Here is an 8,895-nt window from a genome sequence, read left to right as displayed (position 1 = left end):
AGGGTCCCAGCCTGCCCGGGAGCTGCTAGCCTCGGACAACCAAGTCCCGCTCGGGACTCCCATCCCGCCTTCCAGGCCGGGTGCTCCGGCACAGGCTGGGCTTCTCCGCCGCTCCCTGAAGGGCTGAGGGCCCAGCGCCGACATGGCGGAAACTGGCCTGAGCCCCCGCGGGCCGCGCCGTTGCCTAGGCAATGGGCCGCGCGCCACGGGGCGGGGCCAGAGAGCCCGGGGCGTGGCCTGATTGGTTCCCTTCCCCCCACCGGGATGGGGGGGGAGAAAAGAGGGAGCTGAGGCTATAAATAAACCGCGCTTCCTGATTGGTCCAGGGGAAAAATGGTCGCACCACGTGACTCTCCATCTAAAAATTCCAAGATGGCGGATCCCGTCACGGGCTGAGTCCGTTGGTGGCGCGCGCGCCGCAGTGTCCGCGCCGGGGCTACCGCCGCACAGCCTCCCCGCCTCGCCCGCCGCCACCCAGGTCAGTACGCGGCGCCCCGCCGACTCCCCCTGCCGGGCCGCGCCGCGCCGCCCCCACCGGCTGCCTGCGACGCGGTCCCTTTAAGACCGCGCGCTTTTCCGCCCTGCGGCTTTTAATTGCGCCAGGGCCTCTCCCGGCCGCTGGGCTCTTAAAGGGATGGCGGCGCGCGGCTGTTTTGCCGCTGTGCCCCGACCGTGAAGCGCGGAGGGTGCTGGAGGGGGAGGTGACGGGCAGCTCCCGCCGCCAATCGGGTTGGCCCGTGCTGTAGTGGCGGGCGGATTTGAGCCACTCGGCGGCTCCTGCCGCGCGCTGATTGGGCGGTGCGCTCGGCGGGGCGGGGCCGCCGCGCGCCAGCACTCGGCATGGGTGGAGCGGCGCCGTAGGCGGGCCGGGGGGGGTGTGTGTGGTGTGGGGGGGGGCGTGACAGGCAGCGCTCCCGCCCAGTCAGCGCGGTGGGCCGCCCCGCCGCTCGCGTTTTTGTGAATGAGGCGGGTGGGACCGGCGCTGCCGCAAGCTCCGCCCCCTCCCTCTCTGGACCCGCCCTGCCCCTCCCCTCCCGGGTGGCCGCGGCTCCTCCTCCCCCCCCCCCCCTTCCCCCCCCCGGCGAGCAGCGCCGCCGCCTCGGTGCTGCGCGGGGCTCGGCGGGGAGCGATGCGGGCAGCTGTGAGTGTCGTGGGCGGCGGCCGGGCCGAGGGCGCAGGCTGTGGGGAGGGCGTGGGCCCGGGGGCGGCGGGGCGGGCACGGCGGCCCTGCGGCGGGGGCGACGCCCGCGGCGGGGCCCTGCGGCGCCGAGCGGGCCGCGGCCCGCGGTCGGTTCTTTCCCCGCCCCGGGAATAACGCGGGACTTGGGGAAAGTTTCTGTCGGGGCCAGCTCCGCCCGTGGCCCCGCCGGGTTCCCCGCAGGAAGGCGCCTCACGCAGGGGGGCCCGGGGCTCCCTGACGGGGCAGCGGCTCCTGGGCTGGGCCGAGGAGGTCGCCCCGATGATGCCCGGGGCACCGACCCCCTCAAAATAAATGGTTAAAACCGGCTTCTTTTGTAGCTAGGAGGGTAAGACGAGGGGTGTTCTCCTCAGCATCACCGCGCTTTTTGGGAGTCCTGAGGTAATGTTGGGCTGCGAGGGAGGATGACAGGTCTCAGCCGAGGTAGGGCTCCCTCCATCCTCAGCCGCCGGCTGCGGCTTCTCCCTCCGAAATAGGTATTTTGGAAGGGGTGGAGGCGCATGGAGTGTGTGTGTGTGTGCCGCTCCGAAATGTGGAGTCTTGGTTTGTGCGACAATAAATTAACACAGAAAAAAAAAAAAAAAAAAAAAGATGATTCTGCCTTCGGAGGAGCGCAAAGGGAGGTGTTGCCGAGCGGTTGTGTGGGGGTTTTGCTGCAGGAATTTATCAGGATGCTGTGCAATCCCTCATCAGCTCCTTAAGTGTTATCTTTTGGGTGGCTGTGGCGTTGGGAACGCAGCGTGGCATCTTAAGATGCAAGCAAATGTATTTACGTAACAATTATTTTACGTTATAGCTCGGTGCTGCGAAGGGTTTAAAGGGAAGTAAACCTGCCCCTTTATTCAAAACACTTGCGTAATTGTTTTGTGCACGCGTTTCGTGGTAGTAAAAGGTTTGGGCTTTTTTTTTTTTTTTTTTTTTTTTGGTTGCTGTTTGCTTGTCAATAGCCTGCTTTGGAAAATTGGCATAAATTAGGCTTGTCACTGCAAACGCTTTTTTTCTGGCCATAAGAGCATATTTCATGTTACAGGCTTGCCTGATATTCCAGGCTGGATTACAGGTCTAAAAATGTTCCTAAGAAGTGGGATCTGTGTTGGAAAGGTGTGGGTGGATTCAGGATGTGAAAATGGCTTATAAATCTGGGATGGGGCATGTGGCTCAGGGTGGTGGAAGGGGTATAGGTGCTTTCTGGTGTTCCCCATTTCTTCAACAGGGATATCCAGCCCGCTTTATTTTGTGCTTGTTTCCAACAGTTGTATTCTGTTATCTGCATAATGCTAATTTGAGACTGAAGAGATAGAGCAAGTATTATTTTGGCTGTCCATGCTACAGTGAATTTCACTGTTGAGTGAATAATCTCCTTGCCAATGCATTTTGATTTACTGGTATTATGTACTGTCAATAAATGGGATTTGTGCTGTATTTGCTGCCGTCAAAGTGCTTTTGGTTGTTGCCAAAAGCTACCTGGAGTTAATTATCTGAATTGGACTTTTTTTTTTTTTTTTTAACAGCAACATTTTTAAAAGCTAAGGAGCTCTGAAGTTTATATAATAATCTGATTCTTGGCAAGTGTTTTTTTTTTTTTTTTTTTTTTTTTTTGTATGGTCTGTTGCAGCACTGAGTTTTAATTGTTTTGGATGTTTCCACCACTGCTGTATGGAGTTTTCGGCCTAAAAGCTGCTATTGTCACTCCGCAGCCTCTCTGAAAGAGTTAAGAGGGCATTGAATTAAGAAAGCTCAGCTGCTTGTATACAAATATACAGCAATTATAAGGCAACAAAGTTATTGCAGAATCCTACTGTAACCATGGCAACATGTTCACTCAATTACATTTGGAAATGTAAAATGCCACCCAGTTAGAAAGAGTAAGTTTTAGCAACTGCAGATTTTCTGTATAAAGCGGAATGTGTAAAACACGTCTTTCCAGGATTATATACTTCATATTTGGATGGCATGTTTTAGCATGCGCATCTGACAGATTTCCGTTGTTGATATTAAGCTGTGCCCTTGGTTGTCTGAACCTAGGGAAAAAAAAAAATCCCAAAATCTTTAAATATTTCAAATTTAACTTTCCCATCCTATAATTTCTTTGGGTTTGCTTTCAGGACTTGGCTTTAGAAAATGGGCAGATTAGAAAATGCATTAAATGCATTTTGAAAATTACCTCAGAATAGCAGAGGAATTTGTCATTTACTTAATGGGATGGAGGCATGAAAGAAAAGCATATGTGTGGCATGGAAGCTCTTATTCCTTTGGGAGGAAACGTTTGTTGAGCAGTCTCTGCTTGTGTAGCGTGATCTCCAACAGACTATCCTAAAGTAGAATTAAACTGGCAGGTGTGAGCTACTGAACTTTGTGGTCAGCACCAAGAGAAAGCAGTGAAGAAGTTCTGGAGAAGCCCAGGTTAGGAGATAGCAGGTTGAGGACACCGAAGTCCTGTTGTGCGATACAGATGAACTCCTTAGTGGAAGTTAGTTTGCCTTTTGTTGGAGACTTAGTAGCAAAAAAAAAAAAGAGTAACACAGAAAAAGAAATATCTTGTATATGTTAATCTTTGTATTGGTCAAGATGCAACTTTCTGCTCATGTTTCACAGGCGGTGTCCCAGTAATGCAGAAAAGGGAAAAACAACCATGCACTTAAAATGAGTTGTTTTGGTTCTGGTTGTTTTTTTTTTTTTTTTTTTTTTTTTTTTTTTTAACTAGCAGTGGTGTGTTTTCAGACACCTGCAGATTGATGAAATTCTTCAGAAGTGACCTAGTAACAAGAGCTGATAGGAGATACTTAGGTGGATGCAGATTGTGGTAGGTTGTCTTGAAGAAGTGCATTCAAGGGCTTGAACTCCAGGCTGCCTCCCGAACCCTTGGGGTATCTGGATTGCAAAAGGCCTGGAGGACTTTCTATAAATAAATGTGCCCAAACACATTTAAAACAAAGTGTTGAGAGAAAAACTTGCCACCAAATACATAGTAGGTGATAGCATCAAATATTCTAGGCCAAATTTTTTTCACCTTCCAGAGCTGAGAATAGGCAACAGCTTTTAAAATGAATTGCTCACAAATGTGCTTATCAAATAACTTGTGCTAAAAGGAGTTAGTATGTTTAGTGTCTCTTAAAACTTGCTGTGCAGCCTTACCTTAAGGAGGGAAAACTGACAATTTAATGTGGGGCATTTATATTCTTGATGAGCTGAATATTGGGCATGCTCCACTGAAGGACTACTGGCTTCATTTTTGGCATTTTGGATTATTTGAAGCATTCCTCTAATGCTTGCATGCCATGCCTTTATACCTTTATAAGGTCACAGTAACTAGTTGTCCTTGTGTTTTCTCAAGACTAGCGTGCGTCCATCTGGGTTAAGTGGCGTGTGTGCTGATGTGATGCTCTCTTCAGGGTTTGAAAACCTGAATGCTCACTGCTCAGCTGTGCCAACTTAATCTTGGGGTAAAAATATTTCTTCAGTGTCCTCTTCCAGTTAAAGAAGTGATTGTGTTATACTCCTTGGCATTGTGTATATTTGTATTTACTGGAAATAAATGTTCCTTGGTATTGTATGTGTGTGCATATATCTATATATATATATACGTGTAATATAAAACTCCAAACCCTTGGGACCGTATTTTTACTTGTCTTGCATCTATGCTTGAGTACACACAGTAATATTACTGGAATAGTGTATTTAGCTGAATAGTATCTGTTGCTGGCTTGTTTCAAATGGCAAAGCTTGTCACAAACCACAAAGAAATATTAATTGAACATGTTACTTGAACAGTGGTAATGACATTCATTAAATATTTGCCAAGTATTCTTGATTCTTCTTGCTGGCTTCTTTGGTGGTGTCATTTTCTACTTCATTGCTCTTCCAGTTTACCTTTAGCTTGTTTCCAGTTATCCTATTGCTCTTCTGTAACCTTTTTTCAATCCTGCTACCTAGTCTCCAGGGCCAGCCATTGGGTTTAAATTTTATCGGACTGCTGCTGGAATCCTTTGAGTTTGTGCTTTTGTAAAAGCATGTTTTACTGGACAGAGAAGCTGATGGGATGTGCCTTGTCACTGAATTCAAAATTGTTTTTCAGTTTTGAGTTCATTTCCCTAGTGGATGGCTTCTGTTTGCAACTTAGCTTTGCTGCCAGGTTCCCCACATCCAAGCATACCAATGCTCCAAAGCAATGAAAGGAACCTGCTTCTCCTCAGCTTGCTTGATGATCTCAGAGGTCTGGGTAGTTGCGTGTGTCTGTGTGAAACACCTAAAAATACGTGGTTTTGCCTCAAATTGTTTAAGCTGAGAAACAGCAGAAACACTAAAGCTGTCTGCTTTAATAATTAGAAATGTGGCAATATTGTTACCTCGTAAAAGCGGTAAATAGTCTTCTAAAAAAAAAACTTAAAAGCTGTGTGTGGTGGTGGGGAAAATGCATCTCAGCATTACAATTCGATTTAGATGGTCTCTTAATACATATTGTGTCTATATTCGAGTCCTTGGATGAGGCAACTCCTCAGACCGCTCTAGTAATTAATGCCGCTTGCACATTGATTGTGTTATGAAGAAAACTGAAGTGGGCCAGGTTTACTTTATCCTGCAGTGGACCACGTTGATAAGGCGATATATAACAGATGATTCATGAAGTGATGCTTGTCATTGCCAGGACTTGCTTGAATAGCAAGCAGATTTTGGGCAGTGCTTCTTCACTGGAAAGGCTCGGGTAGTTTGAACTGAGAGGAGAGAAGAGGCAAATATGCACTGTATTTCTAGCTACCTTAAAGGAGTTGCCTTTCAAAACTTAGAAGTTGTTTGGGGGAGGAGGAAATGGGTAAAATAAGTGGGTAGAGGAGCAGGAGAAAACACAGAGGTTACATAATGATGCTGAAAAAGTGAACAATTAGGAAAAGATGGTAAAATATCTTGGAAAGCTTCTGTGGTTTTCCTTTTGCAAGGAATTACAGCTTGGCCTTCCTCTATAAAAATTCAAGCCTTTTTTTTCATGGCATTCATTACTGGGCACATCTTGATCAACTTCATTTTTCTTTTTCCTTCAGATTTCCTATTGGATATTACTTCAGAAAAGTTTGATTAAAATCTGTTTCAAACTGCTATCTACTAGTGCAGAAGAAAGTGTGTTGACTTGTGGTCATGGGCACAGTCAGCCTTCTGCCCTCATCAAACGACTGAACCTTTGTTCCTTGTGTAAGAAGTATTTAAAACCCAAAAAGTTGGAATTTGCAAATTGGATCTTAGGCTAATAAGAAATGACTTTCTGGTTTTTGTTGAGATTAGGTTTTGTTAAATTTATTTTACCCTAAGAATCCTCTGGGACAGTCATTTAGTTTGGCTGTGGACCAGAAAGGAGCTGCAGAGGTGTTGGGAGGAATCGGAGGCTGAAGGCGATGCGTGCAGGTAATGTGGCTTATGCAAGGTCTGAGGAAGGAAGATGCCCCTTTCTTTGGGGCATCATTACAGCAGTTTGGACAAATCCATAGGGTATGACAAAGTGTTGCTGTGGCAGTGTGTTGCCCACGAGCTGATGATGTCTAGGAAAACATCTGGCAAGTTTTCAGCTCTCCGTATCACAGATGTGACTTGTTGAAACGATAAATTGAAGACCCTGCCTTGGGTATAATCTGGCTGTCTTGTTTGCGTTTGCTTTGTTCACTTTCTAGCTTTCTTTCAAGTTTGATCTCCTTTACACCTTTCATGGACATGCTTATCTATATGTTTTATAACAAGCCAGTAAGCTGTTGGATGAAAATTGTAGTGTAAGGGTTTTTTTTTGCAGTTATAGGATAAAATAACGAGTAGGAGATTAATGTATTGGATTGGGTACTAGCAATGTAGCAATGTGTTGTTTTATATGATCTTTTTAAGCATGCCACTCTTCCATTCTGGTGAACACTGACATCGGTGAATGGAGTTAAAACCAGTTGGTGGTCGGTCAGGAGTGGTGTCCCCCAGGGCTCGTCATTGGGGCCAGTTCTCTTCAACATCTTTATCAATGATCTGGACGAGGGGATGGAGTGCACCCTCAGTCAGTTCACAGACGACACCAAGTTGGGTGGGAGTGTCGACCTGCTGGAGGGTAGAAAGGCTTTGCAGAGGGATCTGGCCAGGCTGGCTGGATGGGCTGAGGCCAATGGGATGAGGTTCAACAAGGCCAAGTGCCGGGTCCTGCCCTTGGGTCACACCAACCTCCTGCAGCGCTACAGGCTTGGGGCAGAGTGGCTGGAGCTGCCCGGCAGAAAAGGACCTGGGTGTGTTGGTGGACTGTGGGCTGAACATGAGCCAGCAGTGTGCCCAGGTGGCCAAGGAGGCCACCAGCATCCTGGCCTGTATCAGGAACAGCGTGGTGAGTAGGACTCAGGAGGTGATGGTCCCCCTGGACTGGGCACTGGTGAGGCCCCACCTCGAGGGCTGTGTCCAGTTTTGGGTCCCTTCCCACAAAAAAGACGTTGAGGTGCTGGAGCGGGTCCAGAGAAGGGCAACGGAGCTGGTGAGGGGTCTGGAGAACAAGTCTTGTGAGGAGAGGCTGAGGGAGCTGGGGGTGTTCAGCCTGGAGAAAAGGAGGCTGAGGCCTCCTGAGACCTTATTGCTCTCTCCAACTGCCTGAAAGGAGGGTGTAGAGAAGTGGGGATTGGTCTCTTCTCCCAAGGAACAGGCAATAGGACAAGAGGAAATGGCCTCAAATTGCACCAGGGGAGGTTTAGGATGGATATTAGGAAAAATGTTTACACTGAAAGGGTTATTAAGCCTTGGAATGGGCTGCCCAGGGAACTGGTTGAGGCACCATCCCTGGAGGGATTTAAAAGATGGGTAGACATAGGGCTTAGGGACATGGTTTAGTGATGGGTTTTGTCAGTGTTGGGTTGATGGTTGGACTAGATGATCTAAGAAGTCCCTTCCAACCTAGGCAATTCTATGATTCTGTCCAAGTGAACTTAACTCTATTTATCTTTTATGAGTAGTGAAGAATTTTGATATTTCACACATAGGAAATAATTCACTTTATTAATTTTGCTGAAGAACTGATGCTTTAATGAAGTGTCTGTCGGTAAGACTTAATTACTGTTAAATTCTGTGAACATTAGTATACTATGACTCGTTCTGTTTAAAATCAAATTTCATTTGTCAAATGCACATGATGACATTAGCATGCTGATATAATTTGCATTGAATTAAATTTGAGAAATAGCAGTTATTCAGAACTGGCCTGTCACTAGTACCAGTGTGCAAGGTTTTGCAGGGTGTTGTACTTGTCTGAACTGGTGCTGCTTTGTTCTCTCTGTGGTTGCACGTGAGGGCACCGGTAGGAAGGTGTAGCATCACAGCTGTGTCTGCACTAATGTCCTTGAGCGTTTCGTGTTGAATAAGCGGATATTCAGATTTGCTCTTCAAGTTCAAAAGTAGATGAGCACATTACGCTGTTCGCCTTTCTACTAGTGTTTTCCAGGTTGTCTTCCCGTTTGAGTTTTCATTTTACTTCAACCTGTAGCTTTCACAATGCTATCTCTAGTCAGTTAACATACTTGTACTGTGTTGCGTTTTCCTAATATGCTAAAATACTTTACGTTGCGTTTGCTCAGTGGGACAATGTTCGACGTAGTTCTGATGTTGTGTTGACAAAACTTTCCATCTTGTCTGCATCGCTCCAAGAAAACGGTCCAAAATGTAAGCCTCAAACAATGAATTAATTCTGTTATATGCTC

At 47.2% G+C, this 8,895-nt stretch overlaps 1 protein-coding gene across 1 annotated transcript in view; it reads left to right on the top strand.

Annotated features, from left to right (window-relative positions):
• Positions 1 to 1,080: 1,080 nt before the first annotated feature.
• HDAC4 (histone deacetylase 4) overlaps positions 1,081 to 8,895 on the top strand; it is a 280,629-nt gene continuing 272,814 nt past the window's right edge. The window contains exon 1 of the mRNA XM_074145465.1: positions 1,081 to 1,141. The gene's annotated coding sequence lies outside the window, so the exon portion shown is untranslated. The remainder of the gene's footprint in view (positions 1,142 to 8,895) is intronic.

Source organism: Numenius arquata, chromosome 3, assembly GCF_964106895.1.
Source record: "Numenius arquata chromosome 3, bNumArq3.hap1.1, whole genome shotgun sequence".
NCBI classification, from domain to species: Eukaryota; Metazoa; Chordata; class Aves; order Charadriiformes; family Scolopacidae; genus Numenius; species Numenius arquata.
Note: the sequence above shows the minus strand (reverse complement) of the source record. Positions and strands in the feature narration are given on the sequence as shown.